Raw genomic sequence first — 5,939 nt, forward strand, 5'->3', positions numbered from 1 at the left:
GGGAGGGAGAGAAGAAGGAAGGAAGGAAGGAAGGAAGGAAGGAATTCTAAGGCTAAGTACAGACAGTCATGTACCAGTTTCAGTCAACTATGAACCAAATACACAGCAATGGTCCCATAAGATTATAATGGAGCTGGAAAATTCCTATCACCTAGTCACATCTTGATGATCCTGACCCTGTGTAGGCTAATGTATGTGTATGTGTCTTAGTTTGTAACAACAAATTTTTAAAGTTAAAAAAAAATAGAAAATTTTTAAAATAGAAAAAAGTTTATAGAATAAGGATACAAAGAAAGAAAATAATTTTGTAAAGCTGTACAATGCGTTTGTGTTTTAAGCTGTTTTACAAAAGAGTCAAAAAGTTAAAACAAATTAAAAAGTTTATAAAGTAAGAGAGTTACAGTAAGCTAAGGTTAATTAATTATAATAATATAATTTATAATTAATTATAATAATATTCTTTTAAAATATGGAACGCTGCATGAATTTACATGTTGATATGGTTTGGCTGTGTCCCCACCCAAATCTCATCTTGAATTGTAATCCCCATAATCCCCACATGTCATAGGAGGGACCCAGCGGGAAGTGACTGGATCACAGGGGCAATTTCCCCCATGCTGTTATTGTGATAGTGAGTGAGTTCTCATGAGATCTGATTTTTTTTTTTTTTTTTTGCGACAGAGTCTTGCTCTGTAGCCCAGGCTGGAGTGCAATGGCATGATCTTGGCTCACTGCAACCTCTGCCTCCTGGATTCAAGTGATTCCCCTGCCTCAGCCCCGCGAGTAGCTGGGATTCCAGGCACCTGCCACCTTGTCCGGCTAATTTTTGTATTTTTAGTAGAGACGGTGTTTCCCCATGTTGGCCAGGCTGGTCTTGAACTCCTGACCTCAGGTGATCTGCCCGCCTCGGCCTCCCAAAGTGCTAGGATTATAGGTGTGAGCCACCGCGCCCTGCCGAGATCTGATGGTTTTATAAGCGTCTAGCATTTCTCCTGCTTGCACTCACTTCTCCTACCTGCTGCCTTGTGAAGAAGGTGCCCTGCTTTTCCTTTGCCTTCTGCCACGATTGTGTTTCCTAAGGTCTCCCCAGCCATGCTGAACTGTGAGTCAGTTAAACCTCTTTCCTTTATAAATTACCCACTCTTGGGTATTTCTTTATAGCAATGTGAGAACAGACTAATTCACATGTCATCCTTGCACAGGGGCCATGCTGATCTTCTCTGTATCATTCCTTAATTTTTAACTGAAGAAAGAAAAATATTTGTTATATATTTAGCATAGCCTACATGTACAATGTTTATCAAGTCTACAGCAGTGTACAGTAATGCCCTAGGCCTTCACATTCACTCACCACTCACTCACTCACTGACTCAACCAGAGCAACTTCCGGTCCTGTAAGCCTCGTCCATGGTAAGTGCGCCGTTCAGGTGTACCATTTTTATCTTTATGTAATTGTAACTTTAATTAAAAGAAATTTTTTTTTATAGAGTTGAGGTCTTGCTTTGTTGCCTAGGCTAGTGTTGAACTGCTGGCTTCAAGTGATCCTCCTACCTTGCCTTCCCAAAGTGCTAGGATTACAGGCATGAGCCACTGTACCCAGCCCATTTTTATCTTTTTTTTTCATTTTAAATTTAGTTTATTGGTTAAATCATGACATAGAAGTTAACTGTTCAAAAAATCACTAAAGATTATTGTGGCCGGGTGTGGTGGCTCACGCCTGTAATCCCAGCACTTTGGGAGGCCAAAGCAGGTGGATCACGAGGTCAGGAGTTCAAGACCAGCCTGGCCAATATGGTGAAACCCCATCTCTACTAAAAAAAATAAAAAAATTAGCCAGGCGTGGTGGTGCGCACCTGTAGTCTCAGCTACTTGGGAGGCTGAGGCAGGAGAATCGCTTGAACCTGGGAGGCAGAGGTTGCAGTGAGCCGAGATCGCGCCACTGCACTCCAGCCTGGGCAACAGAGTGAGACTCCATCTCAAAAAAAAAAAAAAAACAAAAAAAAGCACCAAAAAAGATTATTGCAAATAGCTAAAGACCTAGATCCCAAGACACAATTGCATTTGTTATGCATCTTAAAGTTTAATATTTTTATTGTACCATACAGGTTAGTACTGTTATTGTCAGTATGTACTTTCATAAAAACATATAGTATGAATCATTTTCTTTTAAAAATGCTTCCAGACAGGGCACGGTGGCTCATGCCTGTAATCCCAACACTTTGGGAGGCTGAGGTGGGTGGATCATGAGGTCAAGAGATCGAGACCATCCTGGCCAACATGGTGAAATCCCGTCTCTACTAAAAATACAAAGTTAGCCAGGCATGGTGGCAGGCACCTTTAGTCCCAGCTACTCGGGAGGCTGAGGCAGGAGAATTGCTTGAACCCAGGATGTGGAGGTTACAGTGAGCTGAAATCGCACCACTGCACTTCAGCCTGGTGACAGAGAAGACTGTCTCAAAAAAAAAAAAAAGTTTCTAAACCTTTAAAATGTGTGTAATATAGAATACATACAAAAATACATTTAAATGCACAGAATAATGGATTATTATGAAGTGAACCCAAGGACAATGGCCTAATGACTTTAGAAATAAACACTGTCAGTATTCCCAAAGTCCCATACCTATGTGTTCATTGCCTAACCTTTTGAGAATTTCTTCTTCTTTTTTTTGTTTTCAACTTTTATTTTAGGTTTGGAGGTACGTGTACAGGTTTGTTATGTAGGTAAATTGCATGTCACTGGGGTGTGCCGTACAGATTATTTCATTACCCAGGTAATAAGCATAATGCCCGCTAGGTCGTTTTTCCATCCTCACCCTTTCCCACTCTCCACCCTCAGGTAGGCCCCTGTGTGTATTGTTCTCCTCTTTGTGTTCAGGTGTACTCAGTGTTTTGCCCACACTTATAAGTGAAAACATGCTGGATTTGGTTTTCTTTTCTTTTGTTAGTTTGCTTAGGATAATGGCCTCTAGCTCCATCCATGTTGCTGCAAAGGACATTATTGTGTTCTTTTTCATGGCTGTGTAGTGTTCCATGGTATATACGTACTACATTTTTTTTTTTTTTTACCATTTTTATCTTTTATACCACTTTTTTTTTTTTTTTTGAGATGGAATCTCTCTCTGTCACCCAGGCTGGGGTGCAGTGGCATGATCTCAGCTCACTGCAACCTCCGTCTCCTGGGTTCAAGTGATTCTCCTGCCTCAGCCTCCCAAGTAGTATACCATATTTTTACTGTACCTCTTATATGGTTAGATACACAAATACATTGTGTTACAGTTGCCTACAGTATTCAGTCCAGTAATGTGCAGTACAGGTTAGCAGCTCAGGAGCAAAGGGCTCTACCATATACCCCTGGTGCACAGTGGGTGATACCATCTAGGTTTGTGTAAGTACACTCTATGATATTCACATGATGATAAAATTACCTAATGAGGCATTTTGCAGAACATATTTCGATCATTAAGAGATTTGTGGCCAGGTGTGGCGGCTCATGCCTGTAATCCCAGCATTTTGGGAGGCTGAAGCAGGCAGATCATTGAGGTCAGGAGCTCGAGACCAGCCTGGTCAACGTGGCAAAACCCCGTCTCTACCAAAAATACAAAAATTAGCCAGGTATGGGGGTGTGTGCCTGTAATCCCAGCTACTAGGGAGGCTGAGGCCGGACAATCGCTTGAACACAGGCAGCAGAGGTTGCAGTGAGCTGAGATTGTGCCACTGCACTCCAGCCTGGGCAACAGAGGAAGAGTCTGTCTCAAAAAACAAAAACAAAAACAAAAACAATTTGTAACTGCGTGTATTATGTATGTATGTATGTATGTATCTATTTATCTATCTATCCATCTATCTGATGACTTTCTTTTCCCTCCAGGATGTATGGTGTTTTAGAAGAAATAATAGCTCAGTGGCACAAAGGATCAGAGAAATTCACACCTGAGATGTGGGAATCAATGACAAAGACAAAGATCTCTTCCCAGAGAATATTCTCCTTCATGCAGGAGCCTAGGAATATTATGCGACGCTTGATACCAGCCCTGAGTATTGGCATGTCCTGTACCTCTCCCATCTGAGGTGTGGTCATTTCCCCCACATCTAAGAGTAAGTGAATTATCATTCTTATCTTGACTGACTCATTTAACAGGAATAAGAAGCTCATATCTCAAGTAAGGGCTGGACCATGAGACCATGCGCCTTAGTCTGTTTGGCTGCCATAACAAAATACCTTAGACTCGGTCATTTATAAACAACAGAAATTGGTTGCTCACAGTTCTAAGGCTGGAAGTTCAAGATCAAGGTGCCGGCGGACTTGGTGTTTGGGGAGGGTGCTCTGCTCCATGGATGGTGTGCTGTTGCTGTGTCATCATGTTGCCCAAGTGTCTTTTATAATGACTCTAATCTCATTCACAAGAGTGGAGCCGTCATGACTTGATCACTCTCCAGAGGCCTCATCTCTTAATATTACTACATTGGATATTAGGTTCCACCTATGAATTTTGGGAGACACCAACTTTCAGACCATAATAGCATGGTCCGTCAGCTGGTGAATAAACAAACTGAGGTATAGCCACATAATGAAATAGTACTCAGCAATAGAAGGAATGGATGAATCTCAAAATAATTATACTGAGTGAAAGAAGCCAGACGAAAAAAGAGTATGTATGGTTCAACATCTATAAAATTGTAGGCAATGCAAACACACCTACAATGACAAATCAGTGGCTGCCTATGGTTGGCAGGGTGGGTGTGGATTACAAACAGGCATGAGAAAACTTTTATTTTTTTTCTTTTTTTTGAGAGGGAATCTCGCTCTGTCACTCAGGCTGGAGTGCAGTGGCATGATCTCAGCTCACTGCAACCTCCACCTCCCGGGTTCAGGTGATTCTCCTGCCTCAGCCTCCTGAGTAGCTGGGATTATGGGCATGCACCACCACACTCGGCTAATTTTTTTTTGTATTTTTAGTAAAGATGGGGTTTCCCCATGTTGGCCAGGCTGGTCTCAAACTCCTGATCTCAAGTGATCCACCCGCCTCGGCCTCCCAAAGTGCTGGGATTACAGGCGTAAGCCATGGTGCCTGACCAGAAAACCCTTGAGGGTGATGGATATGTTTATTATCTTGACTGTGGTGTTGGAGACATGGGAACATATGTCTAAACTCATCAAATTGTATACCTTAAATATGTGGGGTTTATTTTATTTATTTATTTATTTATTTTTGAGACAGGGTCTCGCTCTGTTCCAGCTGGAGTGCAGTGGCTTAAACATGGTCAGTGAAGCCTTGACCTCCTGTGCTCAAGCAATCCTCCTGTCTTAGTCTCCCAAGTAGCTGGGACCACAAGTGCACACAACCGTGCTTGGCTAATTAAAAAAATTTTTTTTGTAGAAATGGGGTTCCACCATGTTGTCCAGGCCGGTCTTGAACTCCTGGGCTCAAGCGATCTACCTGCCTTGGCCTCCCCAGTGGTTGGGATTATAGGCATGAGTCACAGCGCCTTTGCTGTTTACTGTGTACCAATTATACCTCGACAAAGATGAACAAACAAAAAGAATATCTAAGCTGGGCCCAATGGCTCATGCCTGTAATCCTAGCATTTTGAGAAGTTGAGGTTGGAGAATCATTTGAGGCCAGGAGTTCGAGACCAGCATGGGCAAGGTAATGAGACCTCGTCTCTACCAATAAATAAATAAATAAATAAATAAATAAATAAATAAGCTGGAAATGGCAGCACATGCCTGTAGCCTCAGTTACTCAGGAGGCAGAGGCAGGAGGATGGCTTGAGCCCAGGAAGTTGGGGCTGCAGTGTCCCTGCACTCCAGCTTGGGTGACAGAGCACGACTCTGTCTCAGAAAACAAACAAACAAAGAAACAAACAAAAAGAATGTTGAAAGGAGGGCAATCTACAATAATTCTTAATGAGAAGATGGGAAAAGACTATGAAAATCT

At 42.2% G+C, this 5,939-nt stretch overlaps 1 non-coding gene across 1 annotated transcript; it reads right to left on the bottom strand.

Moving 5' to 3' along the window:
- Positions 1–1,157: 1,157 nt before the first annotated feature.
- LOC129039720 (U6 spliceosomal RNA) lies at positions 1,158–1,263 on the bottom strand. The gene has a single exon (XR_008503434.1). It is a non-coding gene; the product is annotated as a U6 spliceosomal RNA (small nuclear RNA).
- Positions 1,264–5,939: the final 4,676 nt, after the last annotated feature.

The sequence above is a fragment of the Pongo pygmaeus genome, chromosome 5 (genome assembly GCF_028885625.2).
Source record: "Pongo pygmaeus isolate AG05252 chromosome 5, NHGRI_mPonPyg2-v2.0_pri, whole genome shotgun sequence".
In the NCBI taxonomy this organism is placed as follows: Eukaryota; Metazoa; Chordata; class Mammalia; order Primates; family Hominidae; genus Pongo; species Pongo pygmaeus.